Raw genomic sequence first — 21,757 nt, 5'->3', positions numbered from 1 at the left:
AAAAAATAGATGTCTGTTTCTGTGTGGTATCCGCCTTAGCTTTCTTAGTTGAGAGTTTTTCACCATTACTTTTTTTGACACAAATAATTATTTTTTGTATTGAATTATTTTTTTTTTCAATTTTATTATATTAGCGTTGCACTTTTATTCATCACAATCTATTTATTTGAACTTCATCTTTTATATTTTACCAGAAAAACATTTAATTTGATAAATAAATTGTGTTTGGGTGCCCTAAAATTAACTTTAGTGTATATTTTACTGAAATGTTTTGTTTCATAAACACGTTGCGCTAATATCATGTGACAGTGACATAAAAAATTGGGACGATCATCATTTTATTCTCCAGGTTTGTCTGCTTAAAGACCTGGTGCCAACGTGATTCGCAGCTCTTTGTATTATTAAACTATAAATAGAGCGTGGCGTGGTGACCCCAAAGTCGGTGGTGACTTCTTAGTCCTCCAGGTAATGTAACAAGGGGCATTCAATATCCTGGGCGACTGGGGACATCTTGTGGTAGAGAAGAGGTACTGCGAAGGGAAAATCCATACTGAAGGTGAGTATTGTGGTCGGCACTGATTTTTTTTTTTTTTTGATTACCTTTTACATTGCCTGGGGGACCATTTTTAAAACGTAGAAAGTAGTATGTGTTGGGCTTTAAAGTGGAGGTGCAGGAAGAAAGTATATTTTACAGCTGCCAACAATGTGTAATTTTGTTGAGCTTCAGGCCTCTAATCAGTATGCAGGCTGTTTTTTCCCCATCTACACTAACCCTAGGGGGTCATTGACGTGTGAGGTCGGGGGGTGGTAAAATAGGGTTGCCACCTTTTCTTCAAATCAAACCCAAACACTTTAGCGGCACACAGCAATTGTTTTTTATATAGTATAAACTATACATATATTTTGCTATTAAATAACATTTCTAATCATATGAAGTTAATAACAAGAGTCCCCCCTTTACATCAGAGTCCAAAGAGTTTCCCTTTTATATCTGAACTCACAGAGTTCCCTTACACTGTAAGGGAAGACTCTTCAGACTCTGATGTAAGGGAGAACTCTGTGGACTCTGACATAAGGGATGCTCGGGAAACCCTGATTTACACTGAGAACTATGATGTACGGAGAGGACTCTGATGTAAGGGGGAACACTGTGGCCTCCGGTGTAAAGGGGAACTCTGATGTAAGAGGTGCTCCGAGAACCCTGATTTGCCTTAGTGTACTCAGAGACAGGAGAGAGAAGGGGGGAGACTTTAATCACAGACAGGGATGGATGGTGAGCTCACTCACCCCTTGGCAGTCAGCACCTCTCATCCAGAGGTTTCTGAGGCTGCTGGACTTCAAATGTTTGCCCCCCACACACTTCCCTTTTCTGAGGCACACCACAGGGGACTGGAGTGTGGGCAGAAACAGAGGGGTAGGGGCAGGAAGAGGTGCAGATCGAGCTCTCTCTCCTCTCCCATCTGTGTTTGTTTGAGGGGACTGCTAGATTATTGCTGGAGTAACAGACACTCTCAGCTTAGACAACTGCAGCCAGCAACCCTGCTGGCAAGCACAGTCCAGTCTGAATCATGTGTCTGGGTTTCAGGCAGTCTGAAACCCGGAACGCATGATTCCAAACCCAAACGGTCCGGGTTAATCCCAGACAGGTGACAACCCTATGGTAAAACCAGGTGGTTGAGCCATGTTTTTATGGCCTGCCTGAACACTAACATATAACTGCTCATATTCTGTAGCTGCAGCATAAAGGTAAACAGCATGTCACTCTTGGCATTTGGAGCCGAATGCGACTTATGCAGCTCTATGAGGCTTTGCTGGAACTGCACCATGACCTCATACAATGCACATGGATGTGTAACCGTAGTACAGCAATTCTAGAGTTAAATCAGAGAGGATCCGACATGTCACCTTCCCACTGCCTGTCAATCACCACTGAAAAATAATCTAAGCATGGATTGCTTTCAAGAGGAACAGAAGTGCCTGCTGCACTTGTTAACAAGCCCTGATACAAGGAGGTACCTTTTTATTTTTAGTTATTTTTGCGAAATCTGGTTTATTTGCTTGGTGGTGAAACTTTGCTGCCATCTGGTGGAGAAATATATTTTAATGATAATGGGCACAGAAGGCACAGTAGTCTTTATCTGCATACTTGTCTTGGGTCAGGAACTAAAAGTACCTGAAGTAGTTCTAAAGCCAGGACATTTTCTTATCCAAATACATTCCCTGCCAGCCATTGGCTGCTGCCAATTAAATTCTGTGAGGAGGGAGCGGAAGGTGAGGCCGAGCTGCTCTTTCCAAACTCGCTCATCCATGTGTTTATGGACCTTGCTTTGTGCACTGCAAGGGGATTATGGTGTGGGGTTGTTTTTCAGGGGTTGGGCTGGGCCCCTTAGTTCCAGTGAAGGGAACTCTTAAGGTGACAGCATACCAAGACATTTTGGACAATTTCATGCTCCCAACTTTGTGGGAACAGTTTGGGGATGGTCCCTTCCTGTTCCAACATGACTACACACCAGTGCAAGGTCCATAGAAACACGGATGAACGAGTTTGGGGTGGAGGAACTTGACTGGCCTGCACAGAGTCCTGACCTCAACCCAATAGAACACCTTTGTGATGAATTAGAGTGCAGACTACGAGCCAGGCCTTCTCGTTCACATCAGTGCCTGACCTCACAAATGCATTTCTGGAAGAATGGTCAAACATTTCCATAGACACACTTCTAAACCTTGTGGACAGCCTTCCCAGAAGAGTTGAAGCTGTTATAGGTGCAAAGAGTGGGCCAACTCAATACCGAACCCTACGGACTAAGACTGGGATGCCATTAAACCTCATGTGTGTGTAAAGACAGGTGTCCCAATACTCTTGGTAATATAGTGTACATTTGAGAAACAGGCCTGGAACCAACGTGCTATGAATACATTTTAGAAAAGTGTGAGAATTCCTCCGAATACCTGTTTTTGGTCAGTGAATTAGACGGCATTAACGCAGAACTCCAGCTAAAAATAACAAGATAAAAAAAAACAGCCCATTAAAAGCTGAAAAAAACAACAATAGTTTCTGCTGCTGCAATTTCCACCTCCAATCCAGAGATTTCCCCCACAGTATTTTTTTTCTGCCAATAGATTATTATTTGTATTATTATTATTATACACGATTTATATAGTGCCAACAGTTTACGCAACGCTTTACAATGTAGAGGGGGAACAACACAATTACAGTTCAATACAGAAGGGACAGGAGGGCCCGGCTCATAGAGCTTACATTCTAAAGGGAGGGGGTGGTGGTACAAAAGGTATTAGCTGCAGAGAATGATTTGATGGGGTGGCTCGGGGACAGTAGTTAGGTGGGTGTGGGATAGGCTTCCCTGAATAAATTTGTTTTTAGGGATCTCCTAAAGGTGGACAGGGTAGGGGCTGATCGGAATATACTGGGGAAGGGAGTTCCAGAGGATGGGAGAGGCTCTGGAGACGTCCTCAGTCTGATGGCCAGCATCCTTCAACCCATTTTCTCTGAGCCCAGGTTGTGCTGGACCTAAATCTTACCCCCCACTCTGATTGGACAGTAAAAGGAGAAACATCACAGTGATGAGCTCATCTCTCTGTCATTCTGCTCTCTCCTCCCATCAGCATACTCATTGTCAGCTCATTGGCTCCTTGGGCTGCCTCTTCCTCTTACACTACAGCCTTGCTGTACAGGGAGTGCAAGAGCCTTATATCAGGACACATTTAGGTACTTACACTGATTACATTTAAAAAATAATTTTATTAATGTAATAATAATTACAGAGCTGCATTATTTTGTATCCCTTCTATGGAATTTGACTTTAAAGCCAAAGCTTCAGCATGCCAGCCAGGGAACTAGGACCTCTGTCTAGCAGTTGGAGTGGCTGGTGGATATTTTGGACCCTTTCTGGGACATTACATGACAATACCGACCTCCTGAAGCTGAATTATCTCACTTCCAACTGCTCAGTTTAAATAATTCCACATCCTTGACAATACTGACCTCTTGTGGTGATCAAGTGTACAAGCTTTGAGCCTAACCAATCACATATACAGTACTGTATAAGTGTCAAGTATGGCCATTTGGTCCCAGTATTTCCCGGTATAGTTCATAGCTCCCAACTGTCCCTGATTTCGAGGGACTGTCCCTGATTTGGAGCAATGTCCCTCTGTCCCTCTTTCCTCCTCATTTGTTCCTCATTTTAGTCTGATCCATATAGTTGTATATAAAATGTACTTTTTATCTTTTTTTTTATTTTTCAAAAAGTGTTTCCCAGTACTGAACTCTTCATCCAAATTCTAAATTGCTGCACTTGTACATTTTAACCGCTTGCCGACCAGCCGCCGTCATTTTACTGCCGCAGGTCGGCACAATCCCACGAGCCGTCGTAGCTATACGTCGTGGGATCGGGATAGCAGGCGTGTGCACGCGCCCGCTGCACTCCGGGGGTCGCAATGGCTGCTCGTGGCCGACGGTCGCAATGACTGCTGGTCACGAGTGATCGCGGGCACGAGAGGCAGAACACGGAAGTGTGTGTAAACACACAAATCCCTGTTCTGCCCTGAGGAGTGACAGATTGTGTGTTCCTATTAGTTGGGAACCATGATCCGTCATTTCCTCTAGTCAGTCCCCCCCCTACAGTTAGAAACACACATAGGGGACACAGTTAACCCCTTGATCACCCCCTAGTGTTAACCCTTTCCCTGCCAGTGACATTTTTACAGTAATCAGTGGATTTTTATAGCACTGATTGCTGTATAAATGCCAACGATCCTAAAAATGTGTCAAAAGTGTCCGGTGTGTCCGCCATAATGTCGCAGTCACAATAAAAATCGCAGATCACCGCCATTACTAATAAAAAATAAATGAATAAAAATGCCATAAATCTATCCCCTATTTTGTAGACGCTATAACTTTTGCGCAAACCAATCCATATGTGCTTATTGTGATTTTTTATTTTTAACAAAAATATGTAGAAGAATACCTATCGGCCTAAACTGAGGAGAAAATTTGCTTTTTTAAAAACAAATTAGATATTTATTACAGCAAAAAGTATTGTGTTTTTTTCAAAATCGTTGCTCTTTTTTGTTTATAGCGCAAAAAATAAAAACCACAGAGGTGATCAAATACAACCAAAAGAAAGCTCTATCTGTGGGGAAAAAAGGATGTCAATTTTGTTTGGGTAAACTAAAGAAAAAAAACGAATGCGCACAACCAAAGTGAACAACACGTGTGATGCTGGCCTCTGCCAGCCTGGAAGTGTGATCACTGCTGACAATGGCAGGAGGACAGTGAGCTTCCTCACTCTGCCACACAGACACAGAGCGAGGACAGGAGGAGAGAGCCAGGACAGCACTTTGAAGTCCCCCACCAGAGACCCGTCGAGTGCTGTGACGATCCGAGGAGATCGATCGACTGCCGGCTTTCCGTTGCCCTCAGATTACAGGCTCGTCTTGACCTTAGGGGTCTTCATTGGAGGTAAGAGGCTGGGGGAAACGTGTGACACTCCACAGATTGCTGCTGATTGGATTGGAGGAATCCGAAACCAATCACTTTCCACACATGCACTTTATGTCCTCTATATGAACTGTTTTATGAAAATTCAGTACATTCATGTTGGAACTTTATTGCACGGATCGGGCTCTGCACTTTTTTTCAGTTTTATATTGACTTTTTACTTTTTTGCCCTTTATGCGATTCTTTGCACTTTAGTGACTTTTTTGCATTTTATGTGTTTTTTCATGTTATTTGTGGTCTTTCTTGGACTTTTATGCACTTTAGATCTTCCTATCTTTATTGGATCTTTTTTGCACTTTATGTGAAGTTTTTGTCACTTTATATGACATTTTTCATTTCATGTGATTTTTGGTGATTTTTTTTCTATTTGTGATTGCTATCCACTTCTATGTATTCTTAGAGCTATATTGGATGCATTTGACTACTATTGGCTTATTTTATCACATGGATTTAGTCAGTCTGTTGATGATACACTGCTGATCAGTTTTGATTATTTATTTGATTTAGCCTGCTTATTTACCTTTTTTCACTGCAGTTTGCGCCACATACAGGCATACCCGACTTTTAAGTACACAATGGAGAGTGCAAAATCAGGCTCACTTCTGCATAGAAACCAATCAGCTTCCAGGTTTTATTACCCAAGCTTAATTGAACAAGCCGAGGTTAGAAACTCATTGGTTTCTATGCAGAGGTGAGCCTGATTTTGCACTTTCCAGCTATAGTAAATAAGCCCAATTGTGTGCTTAAAAGTGGGGTATGCTTGTATTCACTTTTATTTGACTGAATTTTGTTTGGGGGCAATGTCGTATGACCACGCAATTGTCAGTTAAAGTGGTGACGAATCACAAAAAATGGCCCGTTCATTCAGCAGCCAAATCTTCTGGGGCTGAAGCGGTTAAAAGCCAATATAAAGGAATAGTAGTGGTTTAAAAAAAAGCCGTTGTGGATTTATTGAACCTTTTTTTGGGGTTAATTGTCCTTTAAGGGGGTGTGGCAGGGGGCGTGTCCTATGCCTACATACGTTTGCTAGTAGGTGTCCCTCATTCCCATCTCAAAATGTTGGGAGATATGATAGTTCATGTGATAACTGGGAGATAATATGATTGTTGTCCTGGAGGGATTGCGCTGCGCTAGTTTCTGTGTCCCCTGCAGACCCCCCAGGGATTGATTTCATCCTTATATGTTACCCCACTTGCATATCTTATGATTCCATTCTTAATATTCCTATTTGGTCTGATAAAACACACTTGGTCTGGAGTAATTGCAAAGCCACCAAAACTTTGATACATTCTGTGAGATAAGGCTTGTTAACTTTTATGACAGAGTGTTGACAATGAGTTTTAAATGGTAAAGGGCAATTGTATGGGAATAATATGCATTTTATTCAAAAGATGGTAGCATTGGTGATAACAGAATGTATACGTATTTTATGGAATTTTTTTTTTTTTTTATAAGACGGTAAAAAATATTATCTGTTTTTCACATGTAGCGCCGCCTCCTGAAGAGCACGTGCTGTGTTTTTGAAAGTTAATGTTACACCTGAACTGTAGTTTGGTTTGGGTACAATTGTTCTAAATTTGGACCTCAGCATCAGTCTGACTGGACTACAGGATGTTTAGCCTGGCCACAAGGGGCACTGTCTCTTCTGGCAGGCATGGAACCACATACTCTCTCTCGGAGCCCGCCCAGTGGGAGTGTCACTCTTGCTGTGCTTTTTGGGAGAGGGTACTTAAGATGTAGATGTCACATGGTTCAGGGTTTCCGGTCCAGAAGTACGTTCAGACTCCATGGTCCTGGTCCTCCTGACCAGCCCCCAGGAAGGCTATGGCCTGGGGTGCAGATCCACCTGACTTGTTGTCTCGGGGCTGGCTAGCCCGAGGCAAGGAAACTAAAGAAGGATTCCAAGGTGGTCCGGTGCCATCTCCAGTAGTTGGAGAGGCCCAGTAACTTCGCAGCTATCCAGGGGAGGACTCTTCAGAAGAAGGCCACGTACAGGTTGACTTCTTAGCAAGAGCCTGGAGGGGCTGAAGTACCTAAGTGAATCCTGTCTCATGGGTATCGCCAAGCTGGCTGAAAGATCCAGGTATCACACGAGTGTTCCGCAAGTTTTAGTTTCCTGAAGTTCTACAACACCGTCTGTGGCAGAGATGTATTCCTGTAAGTTCTACAACAACGTCTGTGGCAGAGACGTATTCCTGTAAGTTCTACAACAAGGTCTGTGGCAGAGACTTGTTCCTGAGTAAAGCACCTTTTTGGCTGCTAGGCCTTGTGAGAGAGGGACTATCCAACCTGAGTGAACATCCAGTTGTGAATGGCTATTCTCTGGATGTAGTCAAAGTAAGCAAGTCCTTCATTATTGACTTTGACACTAAGAGTACCAGAACTTCCTTCCTAACCCTCTGATTCTATTTTAAAGGGACTGTTCGTTGTCTAAGTTTTTGCATTAAAAATCCCTTTATGTGGATCTGTCGTCAGTCTCTAGAGTTACTGGGTATCTACCATGGAAAACGAGAAATCGAGAAGAAGAAGGTAACGGTAAGCCCAATCAAACCAGCAGCTCCTTCGGGGGTTAGTGCTACATGTGGGGGCTCGCAGTCCAGGATTTACCGCTACCCCTCGAAAGAACTGTACACGTGGTGAACATAGGACAGATGGTTGTGTTTTTTTTTACTATGCCATCTTGTGTAAAGATGGACTTGCACTGTTGGTGCATAAGCGTGGGAGGAGCCTGGAAAAAGCCGTGAGTTGCGCAGTCGAAGGAACCAGTGGGAGGAGTCTAGCATGTTTAATTTCCCTGCACGAGGCACCACGTGAGTGTGTTGCAAGAGAGGAAGAAGCAGGTTACTTTGTTTGGACGCAGAGGAAAGAAACTTTCAACGCGAAAATGTTCCGAGCTCCAGGAATGCCACCCAGCATGGGACCCCGTATGCCGTCAGGAGAAGGCTTTATGGGTGTGAGACTCCCAGTAGCTACGTTGACTGATACAGGGATCCACCTGGCCCCTCAAGGGCGGTTCGTCCTGTACACATCAGGAGTTGTTGAGGCCCTGGGGATGTTGTGCGGAAAGTGTGAAGGACTGTTCATGAATCCCCGGCCATTTGTCCGCTGTCCTGCCTGTGGGGAATACTTCTTTAAAGTTGAGCAGTCAATCGCACTACCAAGGACCTACCGCGTGGACTGGGCCATGGGCGTGACGACCAAGGAGTCAGCCATCTTTGCTTCTACAATGAGGCCTTCCACAGCGATGATACCTGTCGTTGCTGACACCCCTGAGAGAGATCCTGCTACTTCTACCACTGCCATTGCCGGAGAGACCACTTTGGAGCAGATGGACACTGCTTCAACCACCATTACTCAAGCCAAAATGCCTTCTTTGGAAAAGGTGGGGCGTGCAAAGTCTTCCCGGAGTCGCAAGGGAAGACCGCTACCGAGTCCAGCTGGACCCAATCGGTGGCAGAAGGTTGCTTCGGGGAAAAGTCAGACTGTAAGTAAAACTTTGGTGAATTATTTAGCGGCAGAGGAGTACCGGGACTCAGAGTTAGAGTCCTTGTCAGATACTGGGGACAATGACATTTTTGAGACACTGTCCCAGGAGTTGTTATGGGCCAAAGGGGATGATGTAGCCACCACTTGTACAGATGTTTTCGGGCTGGTTATCCCTAACTTCAGGGGGTGAAACGCCGAGAGCGGAAAACCCCATCATGGTGAATGGGACTCTCCCTAAACCAGTGAATTTGCCTACACTTCAAAAGGACTCTGCCGCGCTGGTGCAAAGGTCCCTAAACTCATGCATACCTCCCAGGGAGGGAAGTGCCCGCGCACTGCCAAGGCTTGCAAGGTCACAGCGGCTCCTTAATAAAAGGGTAGCAAATTAATACGGGCTGTAATTCCCCTATGTCCCGAGGGACATTATGGATGTCATTGAGGAGAACCGCGAGACATGGTACCTCGTACCATGTCTGGAATTACTTAAAACTTTTCACCGGAGCTATATGAACGGTTTGTCGGATGCTTGCAGCATTGGAGTTACGGTCTGCATATTTATGGGGACAAAGTTGTCATTTGCTGACCGGACAAAGACAGTGGTGTTTACTTTATTACCACAGTGGATGCACAAGGAAAGGACCTAACATTGCCTGATCCACGCTTCTAGTGGTAGGAGAAAAAGCTACTGGAACTGTGTTTCTTAAACTTAAGGAGAGTTTTACCTAACTTTCCTGAACAGAGAATGAACATTTTTTTTCAGGAACTATGGGGTAGTTAGACAGGGCCAGCTAAACAGAATGCAGTGTCAAGATTACTTTATTGGTCTTAGAACCTGTTTTAGGGAAAGGACTGCACCTTGGTGACTTTTACCACTAGGTGGCATGAGTCGGCGTAAATAGCACTGTTTTACTAAAAAAAGAAAAAAAACGTTTTAAAGTTTAGGGGAGGGGGCTCCATTGAGATTGGGATGGAGCCCTGCCTTCTAATAAGTTTGTGTGCAACTTGTTGTTTGTGTGTTTTTCTTCTTTTTTCTTTTAGGATTCACCAAAAGAACATCTATCAAGCTTCCGCAGAGTGGGTAGTCTAGGTAGACAGGTTTTGGGTTGTATTCTATGTGTGTGATAATTCTGTGTCACTAAACTATGTGTCAATAATATTTAAAGTTTTATTGTTCTTTCCCTTTCCCCATTCTTACCCCAAAAGTTCAGGTACTCCATTTTTTGATAGAGCTAACTTTTGTGTCTGGGTTTTTCCTGTCCTTCCCAGACAATGAGGACATTGTCTAAATTGGCAGGGGAAGTGTGTAGGGGCAGGCCCTGAAGAGCACGTTCTGTGTTTTTGAAAGTTAATGTTACACCTGAACTGTAGTTCGGCTTGGGTACAATTGTTCTAAATTTTGACCTCAGCATCAGTCTGACTGGACTACAGGATGTTAAGCCTGGCCACAAGGGGCACTGTCTCCTCTGGCAGGCATGGAACCACAGTCTAGTTGGGTGCTTTACTCTCTCTCGGAACCTGCCCAGTGGGAGTGTCACTCTTGCTGTGCTTTCTGGGAGAGGGTACTTAAGATGCGGATGTCACATGGTTCGGGGTTCCGGTCCAGAAGTACGTTCTGACTCCATGGTCCTGGTCCTCCTGACCAACCCCCAGGAAGGCTATGGCCTGGGGTGTGGATCCACCTGACTTGTTGTCTCGGGCTGGCCGTAACGTCGCAGGGAACGGAACTCGGCGGCATTCGGCACTGTGTGAATCGAACAGAGGACAGCTCGATCACACAGCGCGGAGGACATCGCTGGATCCAGGGGACAAGGTAAGTAACTCTCCCTGTGTCCTCCCTGCATCCAGCGATGCGATTCCGAGTCTGGCTCGGGGTTACCACTCGTGGTGCTGAAATCCCAACCCGAGCCAGACTCTGGATTACCACTAGGGAGGTTAATATAACCCAGCACAGAGTTCCCCCTTACATCAGAGTCTGCAGGATTCCCCCTTTACAGTGCAAGGGAACTCTGAGATAAAGGGGAACATTGTAGATCATGATCTAAGCGGGAACTCTGACATAAAGGGGGCACTGGTGGCCAGAGACCCCATTTATATCAGAGTCCACTGCATTCTCCCTTACATCAGACTTCTCACTTACATCAGGGTCTGCAGCATTCACTGTAAGTTAGAACACCTTCCGGTTTACTGATATAAGGGGGAAACCTTTATATCAGTGCCCCCTTACAATATTGTATTGACTCCCTCTCAGACTGGCCTGGTGGCGCTGTCACCGACCTCTTCTCAGGTGCACTGTGCAGGGCTCAGTCAGTTGGCTCCAGCTTGGTGGCTCTGATTTTATCCCATCATTTCCTCTTCACAGTCCATGCACGTCTGACTTCTCCCATGACCCCCATCCTGACGGCACTCCCACTCTTGACTCCTCTCCAGGCGTGATATAAGACAAGAGATGGTCAGAGGCTGTGGATGGTACAAGAGAGGTCAGAGGCTGTGGATGGACCAGGAGAGGTCAGAGGCTGTGGATGGTACAGGAGAGGGAAGAGGCTGCGGATGGTACAGGAGAGGTCAGAGGCTGCGGAAGGTGCAAGAGAGGTCAGAGGCTGCGGATGGTACAGGAGAGGTCAGAGGCTGCGGGTTGTACAGGAGAGGTCAGAGTCTGCGGATGGTACAAGAGAGGTCAGAGGCTGCGGGTGGTACAGGGGAGGTCAGAGGCTGTGGATGGTACAGGAGAGGTCAGAGGCTGCAGGTGGTACTGGGGAGGTCAGAGGCTGCGGGTGGTACTGGGGAGGTCAGAGGCTGCGGGTGGTACAGGAGAGGTCAGAGGCTGCGGATGGTACTGGGGAGGTCAGAGGCTGCGGATGGTACAAGGGAGGTCAGAGGCTGCGGAAGGGATGACAGGAGAGGTCAGAGGCTGCAGGGGGGCAACAGGAGAGGTCAGAGGCTGCGAGGGGGACAGGAGGTCAGAGGCTGCGAGGGGCACAGGAGGTCAGAGGCTGCGAGGGGCACAGGAGGTCAGAGGCTGCGGGGGGGGGGGGGCAGGAGGTCAGAGGCTGCAGGGGGGAAGGAGGTCAGAGGCTGCGGGGGGGACAGGAAGTCAGAGGCTGCGAGGGGCACAGGAGGTCAGAGGCTGCGAGGGGCACAGGAGGTCAGAGGCTGCGAGGGGCACAGGAGGTCAGAGGCTGCGAGGGGCACAGGAGGTCAGAGGCTGCGGGGGGGGAGCAGGAGGTCAGAGGCTGCGGGGGAAGGAGGTCAGAGGCTGCAGGGGGGAAGGAGGTCAGAGGCTGCGGGGGGACAGGAGGTAAGAGGCTGCGGGGGGCCGGAGGTCAGAGGCTGCGGGGGGACAGGAGGTCAGAGGCTGTGGGGGGCAGGAGGTCAGAGGCTACGGAGGGGACAGGAAGTCAAAGGCTGCGGGGGACAGGAGGTCAGAGGCCGCGGGGGGACAGGAGGTCAGAGGCTGCGGAGGGGACGTAGGAAGAGGCACAGCACATGCCAGATGAGACCTCTCCGAGCACTACTGCTTTACTTTTAAAAATGGCGCCGCTTCTGTACCATCCACAGCCTCTGACCTCTCCTGTACCATCCGCAGCCTCTGACCATCTCTTGTCTTATATCATGTCTGGAGAGGAGTCAAGAGTGGGAGTGCTGCCAGGATGGGGGTCATGGGAGAAGTCAGACGTGTGTGGGCTGTGGAGAGGAAACGATGGGATAAAATCAGAGCCACCAAGATGGAGCGGGATTTCGCTCAAGCTGTCTGGCATACACACGGTTACACCAAAGTCCGGCCGTCAAAAACGCGGTGACATACAAGAAGGCGGTGACATACAACATGTACCAAGGGACTAGAAAAAGGAAATTCAATACCCAGTAGCCAATAGCTTCCATCCTGTAGTTGAATCTGAGTTTTTGTGCGTTGGAATTGCATACACACAATCAGAGTTTTTTCGTCTGAAAAATTGAGAACATGCTCTCAAATTTTTACTGGCGAGAATTCGGCCAGCTAAATTCCTATGTATTGTGGATTGCACTGTAAAGGGGGGCGGGGGCTTGTGATGGGAAGGGGACTGCACTGTAAAGGGGGGGGGGCTGTGATGGGAAGGGGACTGCACTGTAAGAGGGGGCTGTGATGGGAAGGGGACTGCACTGTAAGGGGGGGCTGTGATGGGAAGGGGGCTGCACTGTAAAGGGGGGGGGCTGTGATGGGTAGGGGTCTGCACTGTAAAGGGGGGCTGTTATGGGAAGGGGGCTGCACTGTAAAGGGGCACTATGTTAAGGAGGGCTGTGATGGAAAGGGGACTGCACTGTAATGTAAAGGGGGCACTGTGATATAAAGAGGACTTATCAGTAAGAGGTATTGATTTATTACAGTGCCCCATTACAGTGCAGTCTTCCTAATATCACAGTCCTCTTTTACATCACAGCCCCCCTGCAGTTATGGCCCCCACATTTTCTCTCTAATCCCAGTGCCCCCTGTCACACTCTGCCTCCCCTACCTTTGGGAGGGCAGAGGCATGATTCAGCCTGTGTGTCCTCTCCAGTAGTGATGGACGAACTTCCGACGGGATGTTTCGCGAACGCGGACCGCGAACGCGGCCGATAGTTCGCGAACCGGAACGTTCGTGGCGGGCCCCATTGACTTCAATGGGAGGCGAACTTCGCAAACCTACAGGTCAATTTGCAGCCACAAAATAATTAATAGCTGTGCAAACATAGTCCCACCACATGGCCAATGACATAACACATGTATGAGGTGAATCTGGGATCGACAACTACAAGCATTCTTTTTTTATATGGGAAATTGTTGTGACAATTCAGGACTGTGGAGCGCATGAAGGCAATGGAGGAGAGGGAAGGTCAGGGACCAGGGTAGGCAAAGAAGAGGGTGCAGGAGATGATCACCAGCAGCGTGACATACAGCAATGACACCTGCACCGTGATAGAGTCATCTGACAGCAGCACCGTGATAGAGAGCTGTGACATCAGCAGCGTGACATACAGCAATGACACCTGCACCGTGATAGAGTCATCTGACAACAGCACTGTGATAGAGAGCACTGACATCAGCAGCGTGACATAAAGCACTCGCACCAGCACCGTGATATACAGCACTGACGGCAGCACCGTGACAGAGAGCACTGACATCAGCACCATAACATAAATCACTCACACCAGCACCGTGATGTACAGCACTGACAGCAGCACCGTGATAGAGAGCACTGACATCAGCAGCGTGACATAAAGCACTCACACCAGCACCGTGATATACAGCACTGACAGCAGCACCGTGATAGAGAGCACTGACATCAGCAGCGTGACATAAAGCACTCACACCAGCACAGTGATATACAGCACTGACAGCAGCACCGTGACAGAGAGCACTGACATCAGCACCGTGATATACAGCACTGACACCTGCACCGTAAGCAGCCCCAGGAGGAAGTCAGCATAGCACAGGGATGGTGGGAGCCCCTCATAATGAGCATAGCACATGGATGGTGGGAGCCCCTCATAATAAGCAGCCCCAGGAGGATGTCAGCATAGCACAGGGATGGTGGGAGCCCCTCATAATAAGCAGCCCCAGGAGTAAGTCAGCACAGCACAGGGATGGTGGGAGCCCCTCATAATGAGCATAGCACAGGGATGGTGGGAGCACCTCAAAATATGCACAGCAGAGGTACATCCCCAGGAGGAAGTCAGCACAGCACAGGGATGGTGGGATCCCCTCATAATATGCACAGCAGAGGTACAGCCCCAGGAGGATGTCAGCACAGCACAGGGATGGTGGGAGCCCCTCATAATAAGCAGCCCCAGTAGAAATATGACACCGCTCAACCTCTTCAAAGAGGAGGGTACGGGCATATAGTACGGTGTGCTTTTTTTGGACAAGGAAGTGAGCCAAATGAAGAAAGAAGGTCTCTGTGCTCGATTAAAAAAATTGTTTATAGACATATACATGGTCTACTGGTCACATGTGTTGAATTACTCCGAGATCCATGCCTCATTCATTTTTAGAAATGTGAGGTAGTTAACACTGTCGTGAGCTAGGCGAGTACGCTTATCGGTCACGATCCCCCCTGCTGCGCTGAACGTCCTTTCGGACAGGACACTGGATGAGGGGCAAGCCAACAGTTCCATTGCAAATTGGGCAAGCTCTGGCCAGAGGTCAAGCCTGCCCACCCAGTAGTCCAGGGGTTCATCACTCCTCAGAGCGTCCACATCGGCCGTTAACCCGATGTAGTCAGACACCTGACGGTCTAGGCGTTCCCTGATGCTGGATCCGGATGACACCTTTTGATGGGTCGGCTGAAAGAATGACCTCATATCCGAAGTCACCAACACATCTTCAAACCGGCCTCTTCTTGCAGGCGCTGTTGGATTGCAGCATTTCTCGAAGCAAGGCCTGGAAGTGCTGCATTCTGACAGCCCTCTGCGACGGCGGTAACATTTCGTGTTTGTACCGGGGGTCTAAGTACGTTGCCACCCAGTACTGGTCCTTGACCTTTATGCTTTTTATACGGGGGTCCCTATTAAACACTGGAGCATGAAGGCCCCCATTTGCACTAAAGTGGAAGCGGTGTGGTGGCCTGGCTCCTGCTCATCATCCAGGATAATGTCGTCCTCTTCATTCTCCTCTCCCCATCCACACACAACAGGGATCCCAGAAAGGTTTAAAGCATGCTCTTCTTGCTCCTCCTCATCCGCCCCGGCACCATCCTCCTCTGACTCCTCTTCAGACTCCTGTTGTTGACTTGTCTCAGATAGAGTAGCCCCCCCTGGGAATTCATCCAGCATTGCGACTTCCTCATCTTCCCGCTCCTGCTCCTCCACAGCTTGATCAATGACACGACGCAATGCACGCTCCATAAAGAAGGCATAAGGTACCATGTCACTGATGGCGCCATGGCTGCGACTGACCAGTTTGGTGATCTCCTCAAATGGGCGCAGAAGTCTGCATGCGTCGCGCATGAGCAGCCACTGGCGCAGTGAAAAAAAACCCCAGCTCCCCAGAACCGGTTCTGACGCAGAGTTCATACAGGTAGACGTTAACTGCATGTTTCTGCTGGAGCAGCCTATCAAGCATATAGAAGGTTGAGTTCCATCGCGTTGGGCAATCGCAAATAAGATGTCTGACCGGCAGATTGTGTCGCCGCTGAATGTCAGCAAGGCGAGCCATGGCCGTGTAAGATCTTCTGAAATGGGCAGAGATTTTCCTTGCCTGCCGCAAGATGTCCTGACCCCAGGGTATTTGACAACGAATCGCTGCACGACCAAGTTTAAGACGTGTGCCATGCATGGCACGTGCGTGATTTTGCCCTGTTTCAATGCGCTAAGCAGATTGGCACCGTTATCACACACCACTTTACCAAATGTCAAATTGAGCGGTGTTAGCCACTGATCTGCCTGTGAACGCAAAGCTGAAAGGAGTGCCGGGCCAGTGTGGCTCTTGGCTTCCAGGCACAACAGACGCAGCACGGCATGGCAATGTCTCACCTGGCATGTCGAATAGGTTCTGGGGAGCTTGGGCGGTGCAGCGGAAGAGACGCTAGCAGCGGAAAAGGAGGAGTCAGCTGAGGAGGAGAGGGAGGAGGATGGAGTAGGAGGAGGAGGAGAAGAAGAAGAGTCAGCCCTGCATGCAATCCGTGGCGGTAAAACCAAATCTACACGGGTGCCACGGGTTACATGCTTGACGGCCGTCAGAAGGTTCACCCAGTGGGCAGTAAAAGTGATATACCTTCCCTGTCCGTGTTTGCTAGACCACGTGTCTGTGGTCAGATGTATCTTGGCACCAACACTGTGTGCCAGAGATACATTCACTTGCCGCTGAACATGGCCATATAGCTCTGGTATGCCCTTCTCTGAGAAATACTTCCTTCCTGGAACCTTCCATAGTGGTGTTCCAATGGCCACAAATTTGTGAAAGGCCTCCGAGTCTACCAGTTTATATGGCAGTAGTTGGCGGGCTATGAGTTCTGACAAGCCAGCCGTCAACCGTTGGGCAAGAGGGTTATCCGGCGTCATAATTTTTTTACGCTCGAACATTAGGCCCACGGAACTCTGCCTTTTTGCAGAAAAACGTGAGCTTGGCGTGATGGAAGGTGGAGTGGAGGACAATTGTGAGGAGAGAGGAGAAGGAGAAGTAGAAGACGAGGCTGGATGGTGAGAGCCTGCAGTGTGGCTTTGTGTGTTCCATTGCTCCCACTCGGCTCGGTGATGGCTGCCCATGTGCCTTCTTAAGGCGGTCGTCCCTAGGTGAGTGTTGGGTTTACCGCGACTAATGCGTTGACTGCAAAGATTGCAGATGGCAACGCTATTGTCAGCAGCGGACACGTTAAAAAAAGCCCACACTGCGGAGCCATGGGCCGGTGTCCTGGGAGCGCCAGATGTGACCGTACATGGTCGATGACTCGCTCCTGATACATTTGCAGTCTGCTTTGTCCCTCCTGTGCAATGTAAGTTATTCCTGCTTCTCCTCCCTATCTGCTGGTCCATATCTCCCTCTGAACTCCCCTCCTCTTCCTCTCTTGTGGGCACCCACGTGACATCACTAGACACATCATCATCAAGGTCACCTTCCCCACCGCTATAAGTAGAGATCTCGGAGTAGGCAGCAACACCGGGGACCAACCTCCTCCTTGGGCTGATCTGGGTACTGTCGCCAGACTGATGAGTAGCGGTTGTTGCTACCTCCTCTTCCTGATCCAATACCAAGAGTGGCTGCGCATCAGAAATGTCCTCTTGATATGGATGGGAAAATAATTCCTGTGACCCAAGCGGAAGGTATGTGGTGGTGGTGGTGGTGTTGTTGGTGGTAGTGTCTTTGAGGGTGCACATAGCAGAGAGTGAAGAAGAGGGTGCAGATCGAGAGGATGAGGAGGGTGCAGAAGAGTAAGGCTGAGCGAGCCATTCAACCAAGTCTGGTGCGTCCTTTAAAGTAATTGAACGCACCTTCTGCAACTTCCCACTTTGGCTCAAGCCTGTTGCTCCTGCCCTACCCCTACCACCCCTGCGGACGGGCCTGCCTCTTCCTCTGCCTGTCATTTTTTAAATGACCCTGTGACAAAACTCTCAGTCCCTATACCAATGAAGGACTGCTGCAGTATAGGGCAGCGGTCAGCAGTAGTGCACCTCAACCCTATGTATTGTGGACCGATACCAGTCCTTATAGAATAGCAGACTGTACCTCACTCAACCCTATGTACTGTAGCACCCTAGACAGACCAAGTTACCAGTCCTTATAAGGAGCTTTGTGGACCAAGTAGGTTGTGTGTGAGTGATTAGCAGACTGTACGTCAGTCCCTATACCGATGAAGGACTGCTGCAGTATAGGGCAGCGGTCAGCAGTAGTGCACCTCAACCCTATGTATTGTGGACCGATACCAGTCCTTATAGAATAGCAGACTGTACCTCACTCAACCCTATGTACTGTAGCACCCTATACCTTACCAGTCCTTATAAGGACTTTTGTGGACCAAGTAGGTTGTGTGTGAGTGATTAGCAGACTGTACGTCAGTCCCTATACCGATGAAGGACTGCTGCAGTATAGGGCAGCGGTCAGCAGTAGTGCACCTCAACCCTATGTATTGTGGACCGATACCAGTCCTTATAGAATAGCAGACTGTACCTCACTCAACCCTATGTACTGTAGCACCCTAGACAGACCAAGTTACCAGTCCTTATAAGGAGCTTTGTGGACCAAGTAGGTTGTGTGTGAGTGATTAGCAGACTGTACGTCAGTCCCTATACCGATGAAGGACTGCTGCAGTATAGGGCAGCGGTCAGCAGTAGTGCACCTCAACCCTATGTATTGTGGACCGATACCAGTCCTTATAGAATAGCAGACTGTACCTCACTCAACCCTATGTACTGTAGCACCCTAGACAGACCAAGTTACCAGTCCTGATAAAGAGCTTTGTGGAACAAGTGAGTTGTGAATGATTAGCAGACTGCAGCAGGAGGGCAGCAGTCAAGTATAATATTCTTTCTATATTTGGAAGAAAGAATATTATACGTGTACGAGCCTATTACCATACCACTGATACCAGTCCTGAAAAGAACCTTTGTGGAACTAATAGTAACAGCTACTGATTAAACTGACCCTCACTGCCTGACACACTGCTTCCTGCCTATCCCTATATAAACTAACAAAACAGAGGCTACTGGAACAATAACTGGAATAGCACTTTTGTGGACCTGATAGTAACAGCTAACAGCTAATGATGATGACTAAACTGACTGTCCCTACAGCAGACACAGCGTCCTGTCCCTTTCTCTAAACTGACAAAAGACACTCAGGCTGCTGCAACAATCATTAGCGCAAACCTATATACACCTAACACCTATACCAGTCCTGAAAAGAACTTTTGTGTACCAAATAGCTAGCAATTTGGGTCACTGTAATCTCTCCCTGCTCCACACAGCAACCTCTCCCTATAGTGACAGAAGAAAGAATGTAAAATGGCCGCCGGATCGGGTGTACTTATAAGTTAGGGGGAATGTCCAAGTGTCCATGTGCTGTAATGCCTCAATTGGCTGTCCTGTACCCCATGATGGATGTGTCATCATAGGTCAAAGTTCTTTTACACAGTAAACACGGAAGTCCACCGGGCGAACTGCGCCAATAGTCCGCCGAACAGGCGGACCGCGAACAGCTCAAATTCGCCGCGAAACGACCGCCGGGTGAACTGTTCGGCCATCACTACTCTCCAGGGTCTCCCACCCCTCCAACGATGTCATCCTATTAGCAGGTCTGGGAGCAGGAGGAGCGGCAGATCTGGACAGAAAGCAGGAGCTCCCCAACCTATCATATTACTAAGCGAGTGCTTACCCACCTGTTATTATGAAAAGACTCCTGCTCTCTGTGCAGATATCCAGCTCCTCCCATCCCCTGCCTTGCTGGTAGGATGACATTGTTGGTGGAGAGGGAGAACCGGAAGAGGAGTCACAGGCTGATTCCTGCTTCTGCCCTGTCTGGACACCTAGTATATAGCACAATGGCAGCAAAGGCATCCAGAATTATCCTGTCTAACAGTATGCGTTAAAAACAGGGGTTTAGTTTGCACACTGTGGAGGTTCTCAAAATGTACAGTTAGGACTGCAGAAAATACTGGGGTGCTGTGAAGGGGTCCTGCAGTTTACGCATGTATTTACAAATGTGTTCAAACTAAACCCCTGTTTTTTAACGCATACTGTTAGGATAATTCAGTTGGTTTCAGGCTGGTCGGTAAGTCAAGCTGGGAATTTCTTTGCTTTTATTTTGCATGCGTTGCCCTTCCTTTTGCTCCTTGCTGCAATGGATAGTTATAGGAGAGGGCAGTGACCATTTGTTTGTACTGTTGAAATACTGGTGAGGGGATGCACTGGACACCTTTGCTGCCATAATGCTGTGTGCTGGGTGTCCAGTGAGCCCCTGTGCCTTTAAGGATGGGTAAGCTCCCTTCAGGCTCCCCTGCCTTCTGCGTATCCATTAGAGCTGCACGATTCTGGACAAAATGAGAATCACGATTTTTTTGCTTAGAATAAAAAGATCACGATTCTCGCAATGCAAAATCTTTCACATTATACAAAAAAAAAATTGGGCTAACTTTACTGGTTGATTTTTTATTTTTTTTATTCATTAAAGTAATTTTTTCCAAAAAAATTGCATTTGAAAGGCCGCTGCGCAAATACAGTGTGACATAAAATATTGCAACAACCACCATTTTATTCTCTAGGGTCTCTACTAAAAAAATAGATATAATGTTTGGGGGTTCTAATTAATTTTCTAGCAAAAAAAATTATTTTAACTTGAAACCAACAAATGTCAGAAAAAGGTTTACACAAAGTCTATTCCATTGACAAATTGTTACAATGTTTATACTTAAGTCTCACTGCTAAAGAATGTTGTGATTCTTGGCAGACTGCCTGTTTTCTTTTTCTTTCTTTCTTTTGATGGCTGTGGCTTCAGAAGAGCAGAATGAATTCTTTGCATATTAAGAATCGTGAAACACTTTTGTTGAGATTGCAACAGGGAAAATAAAAAACGCGATAACGATTCTTGACGATTAATCGTGCAGCTCTACTATCCATTATAAAGCACATGCTTCAACTATGGAGATTCTCAAAATTTAGCATTAGGACTGCAGAAAATAACAAGGTGTTGTGATGGGGCGCTGCAAGTTACGCATATATTTGCAAATGGGTGCAAACGAAACCCCTGTTTTTAACGCCTACTGTTAGACAGGATAATTCGGTTGGTTCCAGGCTGGTCTGTAAGTTGAGCTGGGAATTTCTTTGGTTTTGTTTTGCAAGTACTTGTCCTACATGTCAGGACAGTCCGTTGGTTGAAACAAGCTCACTTGTACAACCCTTTCTCTACTGTAATGTAGAAATGATGGGACAGCTTTAAATCCACTCTATCACTTCTACAGGGTGCTGCCGTGAGGAACCCCCACACAGTCTCTTGGCTCACCTACTGCTCCCAGGTGAAAGGAATCAGCAAAAACTGCATTAGAATGACAAATGGAGGAGGGTTCAGGAAAATCCATTCCCCAGTCCTTCCTATGTGCAGAGAACCCACAAGTCCTCACTTCAGAGTGGTTCACAGTGGTCAGTTCTTGGCTGACTATGGCCAGAGGCTCTAAATCCTGGATCTCCTTGGCCTCAGTGACCTATTCCTCCAATAGTTACACGTAGCAGATAACATGGTCAACCCAGAAACTGATTTACACAGCTCTGCCACAAAGCAAAGACCTAAAGGCAGCTAAGGGACAGGTCTCGTCC

This window comes from Lithobates pipiens, unplaced genomic scaffold, assembly GCF_037356315.1.
Source record: "Lithobates pipiens isolate NorthernLeopardFrog02 unplaced genomic scaffold, aLitPip1_a1.2 Scaffold_19, whole genome shotgun sequence".
NCBI lineage: Eukaryota > Metazoa > Chordata > Amphibia > Anura > Ranidae > Lithobates > Lithobates pipiens.
This window is presented reverse-complemented; position numbering follows the sequence as displayed.